This window comes from Bufo gargarizans, chromosome 1 (assembly GCF_014858855.1).
Source record: "Bufo gargarizans isolate SCDJY-AF-19 chromosome 1, ASM1485885v1, whole genome shotgun sequence".
NCBI lineage: Eukaryota > Metazoa > Chordata > Amphibia > Anura > Bufonidae > Bufo > Bufo gargarizans.
In genome coordinates, this window is record NC_058080.1 from 304,811,996 (window position 1) to 304,838,193 (window position 26,198).

At 44.0% G+C, this 26,198-nt stretch overlaps 1 protein-coding gene across 1 annotated transcript in view; it reads left to right on the top strand.

Annotated features, from left to right (window-relative positions):
* The first annotated feature begins 4,176 nt into the window (after positions 1-4,176).
* Positions 4,177-26,198, top strand: part of PSD3 (pleckstrin and Sec7 domain containing 3) — a 693,256-nt gene continuing 671,234 nt past the window's right edge. The window contains exon 1 of the mRNA XM_044305119.1: positions 4,177-4,280. The gene's annotated coding sequence lies outside the window, so the exon portion shown is untranslated. The remainder of the gene's footprint in view (positions 4,281-26,198) is intronic.

The window sequence follows — 26,198 nt, forward strand, 5'->3', positions numbered from 1 at the left end:
TGAACAGGAGTCTCCACCAGCCTAGCTGCAAGTCAAAAGAGGAGACTGTATACAGTAACTGGTTCGGCAGTACTGGTGCCCACACACCATCCAGGTCCGCTCATACGGTGAGGAGTTAGGGTGAGGATTAGGGATGCTTTAGGAGATGAATTGCTCCCTTATCCCAGTCGCTGGCCTAGTTGCTACCCCTCCTGTTCTCCTTTGTACGGTGGGGAGTTTCTCCTACTCCCCACCGTGACAGCACTTCCACAATATCCACCTTTGGATGTAGAGATTCTCATAGGTGATCAAGCTGCTTAAATGTGTATCCAGACACTGGAGGCTTCTCCTGGACATACAGTGGAGGAAATAATTATTTGACCCCTCACTGATTTTGTAAGTTTGTCCAATGACAAAGAAATGAAAAGTCTCAGAACAGTATCATTTCAATGGTAGGTTTATTGTAACAGTGGCAGATAGCACATCAAAAGGAAAATCGAAAAAATAACTTTAAATAAAAGATAGCAACTGATTTGCATTTCATTGAGTGAAATAAGTATTTGAACCCCTACCAACCATTAAGAGTTCTGGCTCCCACAGAGTGGTTAGACACTTCTACTCAATTAGTCACCCTCATTAAGGACACCTGTCTTAACTAGTCACCTGTATAAAAGACACCTGTCCACAGAATCAATCAATCAAGCAGACTCCAAACTCTCCAACATGGGAAAGACCAAAGAGCTGTCCAAGGATGTCAGAGACAAAATTGTAGACCTGCACAAGGCTGGAATGGGCTACAAAACCATTAGCAAGAAGCTGGGAGAGAAGGTGACAACTGTTGGTGCGATTGTTCGAAAATGGAAGGAGCACAAAATGACCATCAATCGACCTCGCTCTGGGGCTCCACGCAAGATCTCACCTCGTGGGGTGTCAATGGTTCTGAGAAAGGTGAAAAAGCATCCTAGAACTACACGGGAGGAGTTAGTTAATGACCTCAAATTAGCAGGGACCACAGTCACCAAGAAAACCATTGGAAACACATTACACCGCAATGGATTAAAATCCTGCAGGGCTCGCAAGGTCCCCCTGCTCAGGAAGGCACATGTGCAGGCCCGTCTGAAGTTTGCCAATGAACACCTGAATGATTCAGAGAGTGACTGGGAGAAGGTGCTGTGGTCTGATGAGACCAAAATAGAGCTCTTTGGCATTAACTCAACTCGCTGTGTTTGGAGGAAGAAAAATGCTGCCTATGACCCCCAAAACACCGTCCCCACCGTCAAGCATGGGGGTGGAAACATTTTGCTTTGGGGGTGTTTTTCTGCTAAGGGCACAGGACAACTTATTCGCATAAACGGGAAAATGGACGGAGCCATGTATCGTGAAATCCTGAGCGACAACCTCCTTCCCTCTGCCAGGAAACTGAAAATGGGTCGTGGATGGGTGTTCCAGCACGACAATGACCCAAAACATACAGCAAAGGCAACAAAGGAGTGGCTCAAGAAGAAGCACATTAAGGTCATGGAGTGGCCTAGTCAGTCTCCGGACCTTAATCCAATCGAAAACCTATGGAGGGAGCTCAAGCTCAGAGTTGCACAGAGACAGCCTCGAAACCTTAGGGATTTAGAGATGATCTGCAAAGAGGAGTGGACCAACATTCCTCCTAAAATGTGCGCAAACTTGGTCATCAATTACAAGAAACGTTTGACCTCTGTGCTTGCAAACAAGGGTTTTTCCACCAAGTATTAAGTCTTTTTTTGTTAGAGGGTTCAAATACTTATTTCACTCAATGAAATGCAAATCAGTTGCTATCTTTTATTTAAAGTTATTTTTTCGATTTTCCTTTTGATGTGCTATCTGCCACTGTTACAATAAACCTACCATTGAAATGATACTGTTCTGAGACTTTTCATTTCTTTGTCATTGGACAAACTTACAAAATCAGTGAGGGGTCAAATAATTATTTCCTCCACTGTATGTGCTGCAGAGCCTATAAGTCCCTTTTAGACAGTTATCTCTACTGGACTACCTCTACTTTTATCTGCTCTGTTGTTTGTAGTTGTTCTGGCACTGTCCTGGTCAGCACACGCTTGAGTGTCAGCATTACAAATGTGCTTTCTTCTCCTAGCCCTAGCTAGGCTAGACTGCTAACTAGAATGTTCTATCTCCTCTATTTATATAGAGGGTGACACCAGCCTCATCTAATGGTGGCTATGAATACAATTACAGATGCAGGTACAGTATTACATGTTAAAGCTTATACCTTTTGTTAATCTTGGAGCAGGGTGCTGCATATGATGTCTAGTGAGTTATATAGTAGGTAGGCTTAATTTACACTGTGTTTAATGTTATTATCCTGACGGACCTTTTCTGCCTAGACATATGCAATTGTATGCATTTTCATCAACATATGTCTGCCATAGAATGCCATTTAAATTGCACTATATCCTTTTTTTTAAAAATAAAGTTGCAAGAACAGTTAACCAGCACAGTTTCATTGTAGTTTTGGCTGCAGGATTCAGTTGAATACCAACCAAGTATATCCCAAAAGAAAATCATTTGGGCATGTGTTTGACTATTAAAGACTTTGTCCACACTGGCATATATCTGGATTTTTTTCTGGCATACACTCCAACAGAAAACTACTAATGTAGCGTTTACTGAGCTTTCACATGACGTTATCATGCATACAGTACATTCCTTACAGTTGCCTTTTGATCACCTCTATTTTGCAGCTCTTTTGGTTTCTGCACATTGTGCAACCCATTTAAAACCGATGCTCTGTGGTGTGATCATATCCTCTGCAGGAATTATTTTACCATTGGATTACTATCAGATACATGTATCTCCAGCTTTCAGCAGCTAAATCTTTCTATAAAAATATAAAGAAACCACCACTTCAAATAAATCAGTTGTGCCTTGCCTGTTGTTTTATGCTGGAGCCAGACATAAGTGATATATGTGTAGTGCACAGATTTGGCGTCTATACACTGGCTGTGGCAGACAGAAACACTGAGCATGCAGTGTTTGTCTGGAGCAACTTGACATTCAGCATCACAACTGATGTATGAGAATCAGTTCTGGCTTCAGTTCCCCTCCGGCGTTTTCTGCCTCATGCCGGAGGGGAGCTGAACCGGATCGCCTGATATATCTGAAGGGGGCATTCTCAACTATAATCTTTAAAGGGCATCTGTAAGCAGATTTGTGCCTATGAAACTGGCTGACCTGTTACATGTGCGCTTGGCAGCTGTAGGCATCTGTGTTGGGCCCATGTTCATATGTACTTGCATAGCTGAGAAAAAGTTTTATATATATGCAAATGAGCCTCTAGAAGCAACGGGGGGAGGGGGGCTGTTACACCTAGAGGCTCTGCTCTCTCTGCAACTGTTGTGTAATCCGCATTTTAATTGAGCATGCGGCCCAGGCACTGTACAGAAAAGAGACTTGCAATACAGAAGATAACTGCTGACGAGCTTCTTTCCGGTACTGATACTAAAGTACACGGCACAGTGCGAGAATTTAGGAGAAGTCAGAGCCAGGCGTGATCAGGTTTTCGCTGCCTGGACCTATCAATCAAAGTACGGAGGGCGCAGCAGTGGCAGAGAGATCTGAGCCTCTAAAAGTAATGGTAATGCCCCCGTTGCTCCTAGAAGCTCATTTGCATATATTAAAACTTTATTTTTCTCAGCAATGCGGATGGGACCAACACAGATGCCTTCAGCTGCCAAGCACACATGTAACAGGTCAGCCAGTGTCATAGGTACAAATCTGCTGACAGATGCCCTTTAAGAGTTTTCTTATTACACTGCTCTTTACACAAGCGTTTGTAGTAGTCATTTCTATTTCTACTGCTATAACTTTGTTTCTGACATCATAAAGCATGTCTATGTTTTTTATTCTGTCTATAATCTTTATTTTACATACAGTTCAGTATAGGCAAACATTTACAGGGAAGCTGCTTCCAATTCCACTTTCCTTAAAATAGCATTACAGACATACTAAATCAGATCAGTCCGCTCGCCTGAAAACAGAGCTGCTATTAATATCGGGCACATAACTGATATGCTGCTTGTAGAGGTACAGAAATTTTGAGGCAGAGAAATAAACCCTCCCACTCCTCATTGAATTTCCTGGCTCGTTCCAAAGCCTAAGCTTCATTTAGTCCCCTTTCTGCTTAGTCGGTCCCTGTTGAGTTGTTTCATTCATTGTAAGGACGTGTGAAAGGAATCCTCTCTAACGAAGACCTAGCAAGTCATCTACAGTCTAGCCACGAAGAAGGGACTGTGTCAAAAGCTTCTCAATAAGTAAGTTTTTCCTTCCCTTAATTTTTAATTCCTTTGTTGCCTCTGTATGAATGTTTAAACCATTTCCATGCCTCAGGAAGTGGACCGAAGATTTTTTAACTTGTGGGGGTTTCTTTGTATTTCACTTCAATTCCAGATGTTTCCCATTATGAAAAAAGTACCTAATAACGTATAGCTGGCTCACAGCACTGAGAGCTCATTCACACAGCATGTTTATGTCAAGGAGCCAGCACGAGAATTATGGAGTATGATAATAAATGTTCAGACTGTGCCTTCATAGCGTATGGACATGTTACGAGGGATTCCAGGGGACCCCTAGCCTTGCTTGCAGTTCTTGTTTTCAAGGGATTTGAAATGTAGTTGTAGTGCTGTTTTTGTAAGAGTGCAAAAATTTTGAAATGTTGCCGCTTGTGTTGTTATGTTACTAGAAAGTACAGTATCATATGGTATTTATTGTAGTTGTTTTAACTCCTGAATTTGTAATTATTTCATTTTCATAGACCAGGTTTTATATTTAAGAAAAATGGGGCAGATTTACTAATCCTATAGGTGGTGTAAATTTAGGTGTGCCAGAAAAGTGGAGTCTTTTTTTCTTGTTTGGTTAGTGAAGTTAGCATTTGCAATACATTTATGGAGTATTTGCAACATTTTTTGTGTGGTTTATGTGCCATGCCAGGCAGTTTGCAGGGGCAGCCAGATTTTATGTGGGCAGAGGTACATTTTTAGCTAGAATTTTCAAGTGTCCTCCAGTCCCCTGGTGATGTACAAACTGATGGAAACTTTGTATGAATAAGATTAGACTTTATGACAGAGAAACTATCATGTAATTTCTGTAAATCCATTGCTAAAAAAAAGTCCCATCTTGGTACATTACTCCCTTGGACAGGCTGTCTATACAAGCACCAGATTTATCATGGCGGGTCAGGCTGGATGATAAATCTGGTGCATGGATGTTTACTTTCCTCTAACTTTATACCAATTATTGGTCGGCTTACTTTAAGACAGAATATTATGCCAGAATTGTGGTGTAATTTTGGTGTATATTAGTCACATCACTTTCGCACAAAGCCACACCCCTTTCTATTACACCAAACATATTTATCAGCTAGGCGCAGATAATTCCTCTACACCTATAGTAGGTGTGCCAACACCTTATGGTGCAATTTATCTCATTACCTACCCTAGGTGCACTCACACTGGTAAATGTGGCCCACTGTTCTTGACTACATTCATAATGAACCCTTCATATATACTTCGTAGACTATAAATCAATAAGAAACATTTAGGCATAGTCTATCTTTGTCCTCCAGGTGCTAAGAAGTGTTTGAAGTTCCACTTTAGGTATAAAATTTGAATGCTTATGATTCTACAAGAGGAATCTCCCAAGGAAGAGAACCATCTCTTGGAACTAGCTCCCTATGTGGTGCTGATGAGATGGTTCTCTTTCTTGGAAAATACCTATTTTCTTATTCGATTCCCATGGAGCAATATTTTCCATACCATGGAGTACTTCCAGTAAGTCTCCATATAGGACTGGTCTCTTTAAGGAGATTCAGCACCCTGGCTAATGCTCATGATTCAAGAGTGAAAATTTATTTAGTTACTATTGAAGATTTAGTACAAAGAATAATCGGAGGAGGCTTTTTTCAGAACTTCCAAAGAACTGAATGGAGAGAGCCGTGCATGGGCGGGCACCCCTCCATTCTCAGCAATAGAGAGATGGAGGTCAGGGTACCTACATTCTTCAGATAGGTGCATATCTCAGCTCTGGGACCCGCACCAAATCCTATAGATATGCTATATATTTCCCAGATGGGAATAACTCTAAAAATCTAATTATGATAATGATATTAATAATTCATTAAATTCTCAAGTTATCTTTAGAATATGTCCAATAGCTTGTAGGCCACACAACAGTTTCTTAATTCATAAAGCATAAATCAAACTTCTAATCATATTTCTTAATCATACATTTTAATAGGGTAGAAATTACAGAAACAGTAAAATCGTGTTCTGACACCAGCCAGATGTGCAGTATTAGGGCTCATGCACACTACCATATGTATTTTGCACTCTGCAAAACAGGGATCTGCAAAAAATATGGATGACGTCCGTGTGACATCCGTATTGCATCCGCTTTTTTGTGGATCCATTGTAACAATGCCTATCCTAGGACATGTTCTATCTTGCTTACACAACGGCCATGTGGACATACGGAAATGGAATGCACACGCAGTAATTTCTGTTTTTTTTGTGGACCCATTGAAGTGAATGGTGCAAAAAAAAAAAAAGGAACAGACACGGGATGAAAATACGGTCGTGTGCATGAGCCCTTAGTGTGTATGACTGGACTCAGTTTACTGGTAGGTTTTGAACATGCCCTGGGGGTGTCTGATCTTTTTGCCTTTTTTATTTTTGCACAGACAAGGCATGCTCAAGTCACAAGATTGTGCTATTAAAGCAGTCGCATGCTGTGTGTCAGTTGATCCATAGCTAGATTCTGAACCCAAATACCACCACACTGTCACCCTGAATGAACTCTGGTTTAGAAGGCATTCACACAACTGTTAATATTTTGTCGTCCACAGAACGCAGATCCGTAAAATATGGATGACGTTCATATTGAATCCTTTTTTTTGCGGACCCATTGGCTTCAATGGGTTTGTGGTTTGCATTTGAGGCCAGGAATAGGACTTCTATCTTTCTATCTTTTGCGGAACAGACATGATGGATGCAAAAAACACATGGTCATGTGAATGTACCCTTAAGGGTATAACAATGAGTGATTCCCTGCTTAGCTTAATGGTTATTACTATAGTCATGACAGCAAAATCCTTGATAAAAAGGATCAGAAAAAAATATATAGTTTTTTGTATTATTGAAAGAGAACCACACCTGTGCAAGGGTTGTGTCTGGTATTGCAGCTCAGCTCCAATAAAGTGAATGAGGCGGAGCTGCAATACAAGGCACAACCTGTGGACAGTTCTGGTGCTGTTTCTTGAAGAAAGCAGCAATGCTTTTCTAGTACTGGAAACTTGTTTAATGCTTCCGTTGCTATTGATAATCTAGAAGTGATTTTAAAAGGATATACACAAAATTATTCAAGTCAATGGGTCCGCACCGCAATATGGGATTCACGCGGTCGGTGTCGAGTCACATTATTATGGCCACTAACTACATGCAACATCGACAGTGCGGTAGCTCATGAAGGAAGTCATGTGTTGAGAGCTGGCTTGGTGGGTATATATGGTGTGTGATAGGCTGTCGGCACACATATCCCTCATTGCTGTCATGGGTAAAAGGAGAGGTTTATCAGAGATGATTTTTGGATTACGGGTCACGGGTGGAAGTATTTCTGAAGCTGCGCAGTATGTGAACTGTTCTCGTTCTGCTGTGGTACAAGAGTATTGTTTGTTAGTGGACAAATGGCACCATTGTGAATAAGCAACATGCAGAGCACCACATGCCATTGATTTGAGAGTTGAACATCAGTTACAAAGGTAAAAGTGGACCAACATGTTGCAGTGTAGCAGCTCACCATCAAAGTGAACCAGGGGCCTACCAGACATGTGTCTAAAAAAAATGTTAAGTGAAACCTTCTGTGTATGGGGCTCCAAAGCAGACAGATGATCACTATACCTCTGCTAACAAAGTTCCAACTGCAGAAAAGGCTTACAATTTTGCAGCAATATCAGAATTGGACCTCCGCTGATTGGTAAAGGGTTGCCTTCTCAGATGAGTCATGTTTTCTGTTTGATCAAACAAACGGACATTGGCGTGTCAGGTGAGAAACATCAAAGAAAAAATTCACTGCAACCATTGCTAGAAGAGCACAAGCTGGTGGTGGTAGCGTTATAGCCTGGAAAATGTTTCCATGGCATTCTCTTGGCCCACTCACCCATGTGGAAAGCCCTGTCAACCTATTTGGGTATGAGTTCATCCTTGCAGAGCACGTACACCCATACATGCTTACTGTCTTACCTGGGATGGATGGGATCTTCCAACAAGACAATGTGACATTTTTACATGGCTAGAAATGTCCAACAGGGAAGGGCATAACCAAGATGTCCAAGTATTACCCTGGCCCCCTAATTCCCCAGACTTGAACCCAACTGAGCATCTGTGCAACCACCTTTAGTCATGTTTGCTCTATGGATCTTCGTCCCCTACACATTCTCTAGCAGCTGTGGGATGCACTGCAGTCAGCATGGCTCCAGATAGCTTTGACATCCTACCAGGATCTTACTCTCATCCCGTCTAGCTGCTGTCCTTGCTGCACACAGCGATTACTGGTGGTCATTTTCTTTTTTTTTTTTATGTGAAATGGGCAATGATATTACACTTTTTGATACAGGAATATTTATATATATCAATTTGAACTCTTCTGACCCGTATTCACCATGTAAATAAATCACTTTGGTTTGTTTACATCCTGAATGAACGACTTCCTGTTGCTGTATCCAACCAAATCTATGATACGCTTCTTTTTCTGCCATAGCTCCAGCACTACCCGTAAAATGGGTTGGTCACTTTCTGGCTACTGTTGACCAATGTGTTTGTGAGATGATTATATGGCACTTACTAATATAAGCTTTGTTGAAATTCTGCACCATATTCTATATTTTATATATTCTCCCTTGTTTACAGAGTCTTTTGTGCTGTCCATACAGAGGTTCTGTCCGTGAGATGGAAGCTGATGGACGGTCATGTGACCAGGCAAATCACCTCCATGTGATGTCTCCTCCATTCAAATACAATGCACCTGACATCTTTACTTGTTCTGTTGGGTATTTAGTGCAGGTGCAGTGTGTTTGAATGGAGTAGTTATCACATGTAGGTGATTTGCCTGGTCACATGACCTTCCATCAGTAGCCATCTTATGGACAAGACTTCTGTGTGGACATCAAAAAGATTTTGTAAACAATGGAGAATACCTTATGAAATATAGAAAATGGTGCAGAATTTAAACAAAGGCTATATTAGTAAGGCCTCATGCACACGACCGTTGTTTAGGTCCGCATCCGAGCCGCCGTTTTGGCGGCTCGTATGCGGACCCATTCATTTCAATGGAGCCGCAAAAGATGCGGACAGCACTCCGTGTACTGTCCACATCCGTGGCTCCATTCCGCGGCCCCGCAAAAAAAATATAACATGTCCTATTCTTGTCCGCGATTTGCGGACAAGAATAGGCATTTATATTGCCGGCGCCCGTTCCGTTCCGCAAATTGCGGAAGGCAACACGAGTGTCTTCTGTTTATTGCGGATCCGTGGTTTGCGGACCGCAAAAAACGGCACGGTCATGTGCATGAGGCCTAAGTGTCATATAATCATCTCTCAAACACATTGCTAATTACCCAAACTTGACCCTGATATAAATTTTATATAAAATGTTACTTTTATTCGTGGCAAAACACTGAATGTAAAATGGCGGCCAGATCAGGTTTATTTATAAGGTAGGGGGTATGTCCATGTGCTGAAATGTCTCAATTGGCTGTCCTGTACCGCCTGATGGATGTGTCATGCGCCAAAGTTCTTCATAATGTAAAAGAATATGGTGGGCGCGAATTTCTCCATATGTTTGCATGTTCGGCGAATGGGTGGCCGTCTTTTGGCAGGTTTGCTGTTGTGCCATATTCTTTCCATTTGGTTATAATAGATTTGATGATACCCCTGGGGATCATCAAAGATTTGGATATTTTTTTATAACCTAACCCTGACTTGTACTTCTCAACAACATTGTCCCTTACTTGTTTGGAGAGTTCCTTGGTCTTCATGGCAGTGATTGGTTAGTGATGCCTCTTGCTTAGGTGTTGCAGCCTTTGGGGCCTTTCAAAAAAGGTGTGTATATGCAATGACAGATCATGTGACACTTAGATTGCACACAGGTGGACATTATTTCACTAATTATGTGACTTCTGAAGGTAATTGGTTGCACCAGAGCTTTTTATGGGCTTCCTAACAAAGGGGTGAATACATACGCACATGCCAATTTTCTGTTTTCTATTTCTAAACAATTATTTTATTTATATATTTTTCTCATTTCACTTCACCAACTTAGACTATTGTGTTCTGATCCATCACATAAAATTCAGATTAACAAAACCTTGAACTTAAGGCTGTAATGTAACAAAATACCAAAAAAGTCAAGGGGGTGAATACTTTTGCAAGGCACTGTATATATATGTTTAAATTAAGTTTAGCCTCTATTTCTGAAAAAGTTTGTGACAGGATTTTAACTCACAGCTTCTGCATCACAGTCCAGAACTTTAACTACTACACTATATAGCTGCATACAAAACAATAAAATAAAAATGAGACTTCTTCTGTATAGGTCTCAGTAGAAGTACAGTACAGTTGAAGTCTCTTTTATTTTTTTAAGTAAGTGGCTATGCAGCTATTATAGCTGAGTGGTTAACTGCATTGCATCTTAATACAGAAGGTCGTAAGTTTGAATCCTAGCAGAAACATTTATGAAATACAGGCTAAATTAGATTTAAATACACTGGGGTGTCCCCAAGCACTGACTCCATATATGGACATACGGATGTAGTAGAGTTAACACTCATGATTTATGAGACGTGTTATCTAAACTAAATGCGTTAAGCAAACACCTTCAATTGCTTTTCAATGGCTTTTGTCTCAAGATAAGCTTGAGTGCTAACCCTGCTACATCTGTAGCTATATATGGAGTCAGAGCAGAGACTCCTAAGCCAAACTAGAGTCCTGACACCCTCCCCTCTTCAGAGCAGGGGGTGCCTGGGGTTCCCCCATTAACTTCCAACTTCCAAAACCTGAGCATCGCAAAGTGTTCTACTCGAGCACCCTAGCACTTTGGTGCTCGCTCAACACTAATCCTGAGGTACACCTTCAGTGGAAACCTCAAAAAGTGACCAAATTTTGGAAACTACACTCAAATAATTTTTCAAGTGGTGTAGTGAGCACGTTGAACAGGCGTTTCATAGAATTCAGAAACACTTGGCTGTGAAAATGAAAAATTACATTTTTTCTAATAAAATGTTGCTTTAACTGCAAATTTTTCATTTTCACAAGGGGTAACAGGAGAAAAAGCACCCCAAAGTCTGTTAACATGATAATACCCTACATCTGATTATAAACAGCTATATTGACTCAATGTATGACACAGAATGGAAGGAATGCTATATGGCTTTTGGAGGGCATATTTTGCTGAAATGGTTTTCAGATGCGTGTCACATTTGGGGAGACCCTGATTTAGCCCTACAGTGGAAATCTTCAGAAACCTTTTGGAAACTTTGCGTAAAGGATGGTGAAAAATTAAAATTGCAATTTTTCCACAGATATGCCATTTCAGTGCCCAATATGTTGTGCCCAATTTATGCCATTGTGAAAAATCATCTCTTTAATCATTATGCTATGTTACCTGATTATAGAAAGGCCCTACATGTGGCCCTAAATTGTTGTCTGGATATGTTACAGGACTCAGAGTAAAAGAGCATCATGCACATTTGAGGCCTAATTTGGTGATTTACGAAGTATTGATGACAATTGCAGAAGCTGTAATGTGAAAAAAAGAAATGAACCCATTTTGGAAACCACATCCATCAAGGAATTTATTGAGAGATGTGAGCATTGTGACCCACCAGGTGATTTTCAGAAAGTGCATAGTGGATGGTGAAAAACAAATATGGTAGCTGTGCAGAGTATATCAGAGTGTAATAAGGTGGTAAAATTACAGGATACATAAAGGATAAAATGAATAGTCCATGGACGAGTGGTACACTTTGAAGCAATCCTTTATGCACAGGCCAGGCTTTTCAGGGCAGGTTTCAAAGTGATAAATGGTGTTCTTTTGTATCTTGCTTTTGGAACGTACATAGTAACATAGTTTATAAGGCTGAAAAAAGACATTTGTCCAGTTCGGCCTGTTATCCTGCAAGTTGATCCAGAGGAAGGCAAAAAAAAAAAAAACTGAGATAGAAGCCAATTTTCCACATTTTAGGGGAGGGGGAAATTTCCTTCCTAACTCCAATCAGAATAACTCCCTGAATCAACGACCCCTCTCTAGTAGCTATAACCTGTAATATTATTACACTCCAGAAATACATTCAGGCCCCTGTTGAACTCTTTTAGTAAACTCACCATCAACACCTCCTCAGGCAAAGAGTTCCATAGTCTCTCTGCTCTTACCGTAAATAATCCTCTTCTATGTTTGTGTACAAACCTTCTTTCCTCCAGACGCAGAGGATGTCCCCTCGTCACAGTCACAGTCCTGGGGATAAAAAGATGATGGGAGAGATTCTGTACTGCAAGAAAACGTATGAGAACCCTTTGGAATGATATGGATTTCTGCAGAAATGTGTCATAAAATGTGATCTGATCTTTAACTAAGACAACAATAGACAATCACAGTCTGCTGAAACTAATAACACACAAAGAATTAAATGTTACCATGTTTTTATTGAACACACCATGTAAACAGTCACAGTGCAGGTGGAAAAGGAATGTGAACCCCTAGACTAATGACATCTCCAAGAGATAATTGGAGTGAGGTGTCAGCCAACTGGAGTCCAATCAATGAGATGAGAGTGGAGGAGTTGGTTACAGCTGCCCTGCCCTATAAAAAACACACACCAGTTATGGGTTTGCTTTTCACAACAAGCATTGCCTGATTTGAATGATGCCTCACACAAAAGAGCTCTCAGAAGACCTACGATTAAGAATTGTTGACTTGCATAAAGCTGGAAAGAGTTATAAAAGTATCTCCAAAAGCCTTGCTATTCATCAGTCTACGGTAAGACAAATTGTCTATAAATTGAGAAAGTTCAGCACTGCTGCTACTATCCCTAGGAGTGGCAGTCCTGTAAAGATGACTGCAAGAGCACAGCGCAGACTGCTCAATGAGGTGAAGAAGAATCCTAGAGTGTCAGCTAAAGAATTACAAAAGTCTCTGGCATATGCTAACATCCCTGTTAGTGAATTTACAATATGTAAAACACTAAACAAGAATGGATTTCATGGGAGGATACCACAAAGGAAGCCACTGCTGTCCAAAAAAAAAAAATTGCTGCACGTTTACAGTTTGCACAAGAGCACCTGGATGTTCCACAGTAGTACTGGCAAAATATTCTGTGGACAGATGAAACCAAAGTTGAGTTGTTTGGAAGAAACACACAACACTATGTGTGGAGAAAAACAGGCACAGCACACCAACATCAAAACCTCATCCCAACTGTGAAGTATAGTGGTGGGGGCATCATGGTTTGGGGCTGCTTTGCTGCGTCAGGGCCTGGACAGATTGCTATCATTGAAGGAAGAAGGAATTCCCAAGTTTAGACATTTTGCAGGAGAACTTAAGGCCATCTGTCCACCAGCTGAAGCTCAACAGAAGATGGGTGTTGCAACAGGAAAACAACCTAAAACATAGATGTAAATCAACAACATAATAGCTTAAACAGAAGAAAATACGCTTTCTGGAGTGGCCCAGTCAGAGTCCTGACCTCAACCCGATTGAGATGCTGTGGCATGACCTCAAGAAAGCGATTCACACCAGACATCCCAAGAATATTGCTGAACTGAAACAGTTCTGTAAAGAGGAATGGTCAAGAATTACTCCTGACTGTTCTTCACGTCTGATCTGAAGTTAATGCTGCCAAAGGAGGTTCAACCAGTTATTAAATCCAAGGGTTCACATACTTTTTCCACCTGCACTGTGAATGTTTACGTGGTGTGTTCAATAAAAACATGGTAACATTTAATTATTTGCGTGTTATTAGTTTAAGCAGACTGTGATTGTCTATTGTTAGGACAGATGAAGATCAGATCACATTTTATGACCAATTTGTGCAGAAATCTATATCATTCCAAAGGGTTCCCATACTTTTTCTTGCAACTGTAGTTATTAGATCACCCATTAGTCGTCTTGTTTCTAAAGTGAATAACCCCAATTTTGATAATCTTTCTGGGTACTGTAGTCCCCCTATTCTATTTATTACTTTTAGTTGCCCTCCTTTGTACCCTCTCCAGCTCTGCAATGTCTGCCTTTTTCACAGTAGCCCAGAACTGTACACAGTACTCCATGTGTGGTCTGACTTCTAGAGTGGCAGGACTATGTTCTCATCATGGGCATCTATGCCCCTTTTGATGCAACCCATTATCTTATTGGCCTTGGCAACAGCTGCCTGACACTGGTTTCTACAGCTCTGGCCTCCTGCAGGTGTGCGTCCCGTGGCCGCCACCATGGGCCACTTGAACCACAATGTTGACGTCAGCAAACCGCTCACCCACATGACGCCACACACGATGTCTGCCACCTGCCCTGAACAGTAATAACCGGGACTCATCCGTGAATAGCACGCCATCGAATGTGAGCATTTGCCCACTCAAGTCGGTTACGCTGATGAACTGCAGTCAGGTCCAGACCCCAATGAGGAAAACGAGCATGCAGATGCAGAGACGGTTTCTGACAGTTTGTGCAGAAATTCTCTGGTTATGCAAACCTATTGTTGCTGCAGCTGTCTGGGTGGCTGGTCTCAGACGATCATGGAGGTGAACATGCTGGATATGGAGGGCCTGGGCTGGTGTGGTTACACGTGGTCTGCGGTTGTGAGGCTGGTTGGATGTACTGCCAAATTCTCTGAAACGCCTTTGGAGATGGCTTATGGTAGAAAAATTAACATTCATTGCATGAGCAACAACTCTGGAAGACATTCCTGCAGTCAGCATGCCAATTACACGCTCCCTCAAACGTTGCCACATCCTTGGCATTGTGCTGTGTGATCAAACTGCACATTTCAGAGTGGTCTTTTATTGTGGGCAATCTAAGGCACACCTGTGCAATATTCATGCTGTCTAATCAGCACCTTGATATGCAACACCTGTTTGGTAGGATGGATTATCTCAGCAAAGGAGAAGTGCTCGCTAACACAGAGTTAGACAAATTTGTGAACAATATTTGAGAGTAATGGGTCTTTTGTGTATGTAGAAAATTGTTTCAGATCTTTGAGTTCAGCTCATGCAAAATGGGAGCAAAACCAAAAGTGTTGCGTTTATATTTTTGCTCAGTGTTAGTGTCATCTGCAAAAATTAATATTTTACTGTGCAAGCCTTCTACAAGATCATTTATAAATATATTGAAGAGAATAGGGCCCAATACTGACCCCTGTGGTACCCCACTTGTGACAGTGACCCAATCAGAGTGTGTACCATTAATAACCACCCTCTGTTTTTTATCACTGAGCCAGTTACTTACCCACATACAGACATTTTATATACTAACTATTTATGTGGTACAGTGTCAAATGCTTTGGAGAAGTTCAGATATACGACATCCATTGATTCGCCGTGGTCAAGTCTAGAACTTGCCTCTTCATAGAAACTGATTAAATTAGTTTGACATGACCAATCCCTCATGAAGCCATGCTGATATGGCATTATTTGCCTATTTTCATTGAGATACTCCAAGATAGCATCTCTTTTGGGTCTTTCCCTTCCTTGCTGTTTGGGGGACTTCACCAGAGAAATGTTGCCCTGGTACAACATGGGCAACATCACTTCCAGAAGTCCTGGGACCCTGACTCTAGAACTTGATCTGAAAGATCAACCCCTCCAATGTTTGTATGGTAGTGTAGGATGAAGTCTGGCTTGGGGGGTAGTGATACATCGTACAGGACAGGGAAGCTGCTGTTACTGTGAAGTGTGGTCAATACATGTGCATCCCTTTTTTTCCCTTTGCACTTAACCACCAACATATTCCCGTTGCAGAGAGACCTACTTTTGCCTTTTCTGAGTGGTTCCCTAAGCAGGGACCTAAGGAGGTCTCTCCGATTTTTGCATACTGTGCAGCAACCCAGTAAAATTACTGCAAAGGGTTAATTATTACCAAAGAGTTAATGCAATGTTCTTAAATGTTGTGACTTATATTGTTTATGTACTCAATAGCAATGTTTAAGGCAAGCAAACGGTTAACAAATTGGCAGACTGTGTAGGTTACCAGGGTGATGAACGGCCCACTGGCTAGCTAGGAGTGTGAGTATAGAAGAGCAAGGGAGACCTACATGTGCAAGCTCTTGAGAGCTAGGCCCAAGTCCAGAGAACCTCTGTCTCTGAGAGTACAGCTGCCATAGAAGTTGCTCCATTACCAGAGGAACCCTGAGATAAAGATACCAGCCATCTTAGAAGGTCCAGAACTATCCAGGCCGTGCAAGCTTCAGACAGTATGGCTCATTGATGGCAGAAAGGCTTTACTGCCGTGGAAGGGATTTTTGCCTCCGGCACCTACCACACTTTGTGACAGACCGGTCATTCATATGTAAAGTTACTGTACTCCTCAGCCTGAGTACTGCAGAAGGAGTTTATAAGGACAGTATAGAATGTCTCAGGTTATCTTGAGAAGATAGCAAAGTGTTTGGAGTCAGTCTCAGGGAGTACTACAACTACCGTCATTTTATTGCCTCAATACTATTATTGAGAGAAAATTGGCATCCATCCACTGCATGGCCCCAAGAAACCCCAGAGGGAGGATTGCCCTGTGAACTGTGAGTACTACTACCCTCTTAGAGCCACAACCACCAATGCCATCATCTTTGCCCTGCCCTGTGCCTCCCCTTCAGGTCGCTGCACCACAAGCTGGAACTTAGGGACTTAAATAGTGGGACGTTGGTGTAATAGTTATCCACATTGAGTCCCACACTATTTTACCACTATAGGTTCATTTCCTACGGCCGTTGCTTGGCCCTGCCCGTATTGCGGCCTGCAAATAGCAGGTCCCCAATATGCGGGCACCAGCCGTGTGCTTAACGGGTCCACAATCCAGAAGGTGCGGTGTGGAACGGAGGCAAGGAAGCACTACAGAGTGATTCCACGAGGTTTCTCTCTGTGCCTAGGCACCGCCCAAAAAATAGAACATGTTCTATTTTTTTGGGGTGCGGACGGATCACAGACTCATTCAACTTGAATGGGTCTGGATCTGTCTGATGAATCCTCACGGATGTTGCCCATGCATTGCAGTCCTCAATGCACTAAACGGCTGAGCAATGGCTGTGTGCATGAGACCTAACTCGTAGAATGGGGTTGGGGGGCATTCTGGGGGTTCAATTGAGGTCTCTTTCCCTTCATAAATCCGGAACCTTTGGTTGTATATAGAAGTCCTCTCGCACAGCTTATACATTTTAATGCCATACCTTGCCCTCTTGCTGGGCAAGTATTGGCAGAATTTTACACCCTCTTTAAAATGTATAAGGGACTCATCTACAAAGGTTATTTTTTGGGCGGCGTACTTCTCAGCAAACGTGGTGCTAAAGTGGTTGAGGAATGGCCTCATTTTAAATGGTCAAATCTCAGGTCATTTTGGGGGAGCATTGTGCATTATCATTGTAAAAAAACTTTCTATATGCTTTGAATAATTTCTGGGTCATGGCCATACGGTAAATTGGTACATGTATGGCAGATGTCCAGTCTTTAAATATATCTCCCGCTCACATGCGCAGCGGACGCCAAAGCTGCAGGGTTTCTGCTGTTTTACCCAGCAGAGGCCTGAGGCTAATGTCTGTGAATGACAATAATACTGATCACAGATATTTAACCCCCCAGATTCCATGGTCAAAAAAGACCATGGCATCTGAGCAGTGAAAATGCAGGAGCTGCGTGCCCCCACACCAGTAACAGCCTCCCTGGCTGAGATCGGAGAAGCTGTTACCTTACATTAAAAGAATCAGTTACAGGTATCCACAATGTAAATCCAGTGACTTACAGGCGACAACGGATTTCAGTTGTTGACTTTACTTTTCGTTTCAATTTGGTCCAGAAGCTCATGTGCAGACTTCTTTGGCCAGGGGTGTGCAACCCCCTCTGCCACATAAAAAGAAACCAGTATTAATAAATGGCACAGGGTACTGTAGATGGAGTCTGTTGCATTAGGGACTAGGAGATTCAGGTTACACCTTTGACTTTGGCTTACTGCTTCTGCAGTCCATCCCAACCCTCTATAGCAAATAATCCCCCTATACAGCTGCCCCCTTTAAACTGCCATCCTGTAGCTTCCACCAATACTGTGCCTGCTTCTGCCCCATGTTCCCCCATTAGTTTTCTAATGAGAATATGATAAAATATAAAAAGTACTGACAATTTTATGATCCCAACACTTACTTCCCAATCAAAGGAAGTAGTTCAGCTGGATCAGAAACGTACCACTACTTTTATGATTTTATCACATTCTAATCAGTTTTCAAAAATGTGGATAAACCCTTCTTAACACAGAGCACACATCAGACCCCAAAATATATACACTTTCGCACCAGATCCCCAAATGAATACAGACCTCCAGAAAAAAAAAAAAATTAATACAGATCTCCACACCAGACCCCAAAATTAATACAGATCTCCACGCATCAAAATTAATGCAGACCTCCAGACCAGATCTTAAAATTAATCCAGATTCCAGATCAGCCCCCAAATTCATACTAACCCCAGATTAGCTCCAAATTCATTCAGACCCTTGTCGCCACATATAACCCCCACCTCACTCTTCTGTCCACTAAATGCCGACCTCAGACCAGAAAAAATTTAAACTCTCCTCTCTGCTCCTCCTCTGGGCGCCATCGCTCTTGGTTTAGCACCGTGTCCTGGCGCCAGTTACACAGCGCCAGGTCACAGTGAGTGCATACATATAACACATCCTGGAGCTGTGTGCTGCCAGGACATAGTCCAGCACTGGCACCGCCACAGTATTTCCTCTTATACACTGAACACTTCCACATTATCAGCCCCTCATAGACTGAGCACCCCATTCCCTACAGTATCTCCCTTCATACACTGAACACCCCTCCCCCCACAGTATCTCCCCTCATACACTGAGCACCCCATCCCCCACAGTATCTCCCTTCATACACTGAGCACCCACCACAGTATCTCCCCTCATACACTGAGCACCCACCACAGTATCTCCCCTCATACACTGAGCACCCACCACAGTATCTCCCCTCATACACTGAGCACCCACCACAGTATCTCCCCTCATACACTGAGCACCCACCACAATATCTCCCCTCATACACTGAGCTCCCGCATCCTCCACAGTATCTCCCCTTATACACCGAACCCCCTCCACCCCCCACAGTATCTCTCCTTATACACTGAGCACCCACCACAATATCTCCCCTCATACACTGAGCACCTTCACCCTCTACAGTATTTCCCCTCATACACTGAACACCTCCACCCCCCACAGTATCTCTCCTCATACACTGAGAACCCACCACAATATCTTCCCTCATACACTGAACACCTCCACCCCCACAGTATCTCTGTCACGGTCATATTGGTGTTTGACAGTGACGCGGTTGCCGTGCAGACTGGTTGCCAGGGGCAACGTGTAGTTTGTGGTTTGCACGTGCACTTCCCCTTTAAGGTGTGCCTCCCTGCTGTTTGGTTAGCAAGGGGTTAATCTTCTCACTAGTGAGGATAAAGGTGTTTCCTGGGTGTGGCCGTGTAACAGATCTCCTAGCACCCCGACCGGGTACCTCCGTTGATGAATGCTCCCAGTGCTTCCCGAGGACTCCAAGCACTCCGCTCGACACCAAAACCACCACAGGAGCCAGGAACAGCTCTTACAAGAGCTAGTAGTTATAGCCAGGGGAGTATAGCAAATCTTCAGCGTATAGCAATCCCCACACACATGAGACGAGGCTCTATGTTGAATGTAAAACAGTAACTCTTTAATGGGTTATTTTTCAGCCTTTTATGCAGGTCTCCTAGCTAGGGACACTCCCCCTGGGGCCCTTGTAGAAGACTGTGACAGTTTATGTTTTAGCCAATCACATGCATTTACAGTATTGAAACCTTCCCAGCAATTGTACACAAAACCCCCTTCCCTCTGCCTGTAACGCAAGGACTTTTTTTCTGGCGGAACGCCCCGGAACGGCGTTCCGCCACCTATTTTCTGCCGTCTCGCCCCGCCCCCCTTTAGTTACTGGGCCCAGCCGGCCCGCTGCTTAGGCTGCTTACTTACAGACAGTTTACATGATTGCTCTCAGTCCCTGCAGCCTCCGGCACCTCCGGCTCTCCACTGGCTCAGGCCCGCCCAGCTCCCGCCCACCACTGACAGCGGCGGAGAGAGTGAGAGAGGAGACGCCGATTCTGTGGCCCCAAACCCCGCCCCCAGGCCGACTCCATTGCTGTCTGCCGCCCCAGACTCGGGACCCCCCGCCTCCGGCTCCACTGACAGGCCCGTCCAGCAGGCAGGGCGGCTGCTGGAGGCACGGGTGGCAGTTTAGTGTCGTGGGTGTCAGCACGAGCAGGAGTCAGGAGGCAGAGCAGCACCAGGCAGGAAAAGGAAACAAAAGAAAAAAAGGTAATTTTTCATTTATTTCATTTTTTTATTAAAAAATATTGAATTGGCCAATTAGGGGAACAGGAACAGGGAAGAAAGGGGCCAGGCCAGGCTGCGCTGCCCATGTGCTGGCACTGGCAGCCTGGCTGTCACGACCGTCACTGGCAATGGCATGGTGGCACTAGGCAAGGCAGGCAGTGGCACTGGCACACTACTTGGGGCAGCGGGCCCCCCTTGTGCCACTGCCTGCCTTGCCTGCCAGTGCCGTAGTCCACATACTTACCTCATTCCCCATCCTTCCCCAAGTAGTGTGCCACTGCCTGCCAGTGCCTTAGTCCACACATGGCAGGCAGTCCACACATGGCAGGCAGGCCCCTTTGCATCCCTGTTCTCTAAAGGGGCGGTTTTAGGGGGTGGTCCTAGGGGTGGGTAGGCGCATGGCCAGGGGAGGGAGGGTGAGTTCCACCACCTTTTCTCTGAGAACGTGTAACGCAATCAACAAAATACAATAAGCATTGTCTGAGACACAATTAACTAACATACTGGCATGGTCTGAGACGCAATTAACTAACACACTGGCCTTGTCTGAGACGCAATCAACAAAATACAATTGCCAATAACACAAAGGCTACAACCCACATAGAATCCTCCCCTCTGCCTGTGATATAATCATGGTACACCATGGTTAACATAATCATCACAGGCAGGAAAATGCACAATGTCCTCTGTCCTGCAGACAACCGAGTTGTAATTCAATTATCTCTCAGGACAGAGGGCAATCGCCAATACACACAGAGAGACAATGGAACAGACCTCACTACTCAACGTATACAATGTCCCACCCTTTACAATACACATAGACATTTAACATCCCAACATAGCACGAATTAGTTGTAAAAGTCTCTTGGGCCTGGCTGTACTCATGGCTTTTCTGTCCAAAACAGTTCCACAGATTTAAGCTGTGCGGCTGGTCTGTCTTCTCCTTCAAAGTTAGTATGGGCCATAATCCTGGGGCAAGAGGCTGGCAACCAGACCCCTCCAAAACCTAGTGGCGAGGTTGGTTTCGCCACAGGCCGCAAGCTTAATATAAACCTGTGGCTTGCTGGCTGGGGGCAGTGGTTATATTGCCTTTGTTGGACTAGGGCCTTGCTCCTAGCTCTTTGTCATCTGAGGACCATCCTAGTTGTCAAACTGTCACAGTGGGGAGTGGGGGAAACTCCCCACCGTACAATGAGGAGGCAACTTGGAAGCAACAAGGCCAGGAGGAGGAATAAGGGAGCAGGTCACCTCCTACAGCGTCCCTAATTCTGGCCCTGACTCCTAAACGTATGAGCCAACCCAGATGGTAGGAGGTCTCATACTGTTAGGAGTCAGGGCCAGAATTAGGGATGCTGTAGGAGGTGACCTGATCCCTTATTCCTCCTCCTGGCCTTGTTGCTTCCAAGTTGCCTACTCATTCTACGGTGGGGAGTTTCCCCCACTCTCCACCGTGACAATCTCTCCTAATACACTGAGCACCCACCACAATATCTCCCCTCATACACTGAACACCTCCACCCCCACAGTATTTCCACTAATACTCTGAGCACCCCCCACAGTATCTCCCCTCATACTGAACACCTCCACCCCCCACAGTATCTCTCCTCATAAACTGAGCACCACCACAATATCTCCCCTCATACACTGAGCACCCTCACCCTCCATAGTATCTCCCCTCATACACTGAACACCTCCACCTCCCACAGTATCTCCCCTCATACTCTGAACACCTCCATTCCCCACAGTATCTCCCCTCATACTTTGAGCACCCACCACAATATCTCCCCTCATACACTGAGCTCCCCCATCCTCCACAGTATCTCCCCTCATACACTGAACACCTCCACCCCCCACAGTATCTCCCATCGTACTCTGAACACCTCCACCCCCACAGTATTTCTCCTCATACACACAGCACCCACCACAATATCTTCCCTCATACACTGAGCACCCCCACCCTACACAGTATCTCCCTGCAGGCACTGAACACCTCCACCCACCACAGTATCTCTCCTCATACACTGAGCACCCACCACAATATCTCCCCTCATACACTGAGCACCCCCATCCTCCACAGTATCTCCCCTCATACACTGAACACCTCTACCCCCCACAGTATCTCTCCTCATACACACAGCACCCACCAAAATATCTCCCCTCATACACTAAACACCTCCACCCCCCACAGTATCTTCCCTCACACACTGAACACCTCCACCCCCACAGTATCTCCCCTCATACACTGAGCAACACCATCCTCCACACAGCATACCTCCCAATTTTAGAAAAGAAGGAAGAGGGACACTATGTGTGGCCCGCATTAGGCCTTGCCTCTACCCCTGCCCAAAACATAAACACCTAATCCTACCCAGTCCCCTAAATGCCCCCACATAGTAATTACTCCCTCTTTATGCCACCACACAGTAGTTATGTCATCTTTGTGCCCCCTCACAGATTATGCCCAGATATCTGCCTCCTTCACAGTAGTTATGCCCAGATATGTGCCCCCTCACAGTAGTTATGCCCAGATATGTGCCCCCTCACAGTAGTTATGCCCAGATATGTGCCCCCTCAGAGTTGCAATGCCCAGATATATGCCTCCTCACAGTAATTATGCCCAGATATGTGCCCCCTCACCGTAACCATGCCAGATAGATGCCCCCTCATAGTAGTTATGCACAGATATATGCCCCCCTCACAGTAATATGCCCAGTCATTGGCCCCCTAAAAGTAATATGCCCAGCTGTGCCCCCTTACAGTAATATGCTCAGCTGTGCCCATTCACAGTAATATGCCCAGCTGTGCCCCCTCACAGTAATATGCCCAGCTGTGCCCCCTCACAGTAATATGCCCAGCTGTGCCCCCTCACAGTAATATGCCCAGCTGTGCCCCCTCACAGTAATATGCCCAGCTGTGCCCCCTCACAGTAATATGTCCAGCTGTGCCCCCTCCATCATGTAATATGCCCAGCTGTGCCCCTTACTGTAATATGCCCAGTAAAGTGCTCCCTTCACAGGTAATACAAAAAAATAAAAATAAAACGCCACATACTTACCTCATTCCCCAGCAGCAGCAACACCAACAGCAGGACACATGGAGCTCCCACCCGGCCCCGCCCTTCCCAGACCCACAGTGTGGAGCGCCAGCAGGGAGGGTGGACGGCTCTTGCTTCATCATTACAGGCAGCGGTCTCTGCGTCCTATGGAAGCAGGGACAGTTCTCAGAAAGCGGGACATACCTCTCCCGTACCAGGAACTACTGTAGAAGAGGATGCGTACATGCTGTTAATGACCATTACCACCCCCAGGTTGTCAGAATGTATCCTAACTTTCCTATTTCCGCAACCACAATAGGCAAAAGCTGCAGCAAAGCCATGGTCTGGACAAATTCTGACTCTACCCAGGAAAAAGGCCCCCCCAACGCAACACTGCCCTCTACAATAGACCTCAAAAGTCACCCCCTGCAGCATACAGGTCACAATCAAAATTATCCACCACTTCAGCCATCAGCAAAGAATAGCCATTCTAATGTTCTCCTGTTCTAAGAATGTCCCTCACACCCCCATATCCTTCTTGTGTTCCCAGTTTAAAAGAACAAAGTGGTGAGGTGGCACCACTGTAATGCCAGCTAGAATTCTACCAAAAACCTTCCTCATTGGCATTATTTTTCATGCGAAATTAAAGGAAATGTGACATTATAAAATAATCAATTGTGTAAATCATGTTTTTTTTGTTTAACATCATTTTAAAGAATTTTTGGTTTTGTTATTTTTACTTTTCCATGTCAATATTGACATTTAAAGAAAAATCATAAAATCGTGCAGTTTTGCACTAGCCACTAAGCCTAATAGGCACCACTTCTTGGTCTGTACAGACCACATTACTGCAGTTACCTGCTTATCTATACACAGAGGGAATATCATTACAGGCAGGATTAGAATGACAGATAAGACAGGATCCACCATTCACAAAAGGCGATTGTCAAAGCTTATCTATGCTTTACTTGTACAATGTCTTCTGCACAGGTCACAGAGCCGAGAAAACTTTCCCATAGAAGTCAATAGGGTCAATAGGGTCAGCTCCAAACAATTGTGTCTATGGCCTATGTGGCTGCTGTAAAGCAATTTTCCTGATGCTTTTTAAATGCTGTTAAGAATAGCTCAGACAAGATGGCTGCCCCCATAATCATGTTCAGGAAATATAATTGAAAAAAATCAGGATACGTGTTGCTATCTAGTTTTAACTGGCAGATAAACTTTTGGTGACATTTCCTTTAAAATTCTCCAAAGACTATAAATCTTGCAATAGGATTTTTTGAATATGTTTTGTATGACCAAACTTCCCAGCAACCTTGATCTATTGGTGGAATCTGAGACCAGAGAACTGGCAACATCTGCCACCACATGTCTGGATCCTGCTTCACCCAACCTCCCAGTAGGATTCCTCCCAAATTGGGACCTGTAACCAGAGGCAAAAGTCAAAAAACCCAGCCTAAAGGGTCCCCAAATGGGGTCCCTAGACCCACACCTGGTATGGGGAATCACCACAGGGCTCAGGCAGATCTGAGGCCTTGCCCTGCGAGTATGGCTCTTCAGTAGAGAAGTGAGGGAGTGTGGGAGCTAAGTTCGGCAACAGAGCAGAAACCTGATCCTTCAGCCATTTACTGCCATGGAAGTTGGCAGCAGAGCTGTTCCAGCATGGAGTCAACGGAGACCATCAATGAGGGGGATAATTGGGTCCTTGCTACCAACAGGCTGCCAGTGAGGAGCGAGATGCACAGACGTCTGCATGCACTGGTTGTCTCGTACTTAATTTCCACTTTCTTTAAAAGTCCACTGTTCCATGACCCTCCAGAAATCACTCCTACCCCTTTCCCTATACTATCCATGACCTTGCCCAACAAACCACGTTATGCATGTCCTTCCCCCACAACTTCCGACATCCTCCTTACTTGTACTAAAATTATAGATTTTGGCTGTTTAGTTCTATATGCCTTACGTACATGTGTGCGTAGAATAATTTCAGACAAAGTAAATATACTAATGAAATTACTTAAAGATCATGGCCAGTAGCCCACCAGACACAACCAGAAAACCACTGGAACCATAATGGATAATTTTTATTTCCAAGGAATCTGTTTATTATTGCTGTGCAACAAGTCATTATCATAGCCATAGTTAAAAAAAGGAAGTGTTTGTGTAACATCCCAGAGTTGTGTTACGACACTCTTATACCCCGCTACAATCTCCTAAGAGCCTTAACCTTGTCATCTCATATGATTTTACATTATGTCTTCACAACTGTGCATTATAAACCATGTTAAATATATATTGTTGCAATTTCCATGTTCACCAGCAGGTGGCAGCAATGGCGTGGTAAGAACTTAGGTTCAGTTTAGTATTCCTAAGCTGGAATAGTTCATTCCAGTTTAGCTCCCCTCTGTGAGCAGAGTGGGCTGTGCCCACATCCTGCAGCTTAGGTAGAGAAGGAAGTTAGAGGCAGTGTGCCAGCCACCCCTGTTGGGGAAGGCTGTGCATGTTAGGAGCTCCTAGATATAGGTAGGAAAGTCAGGATCTT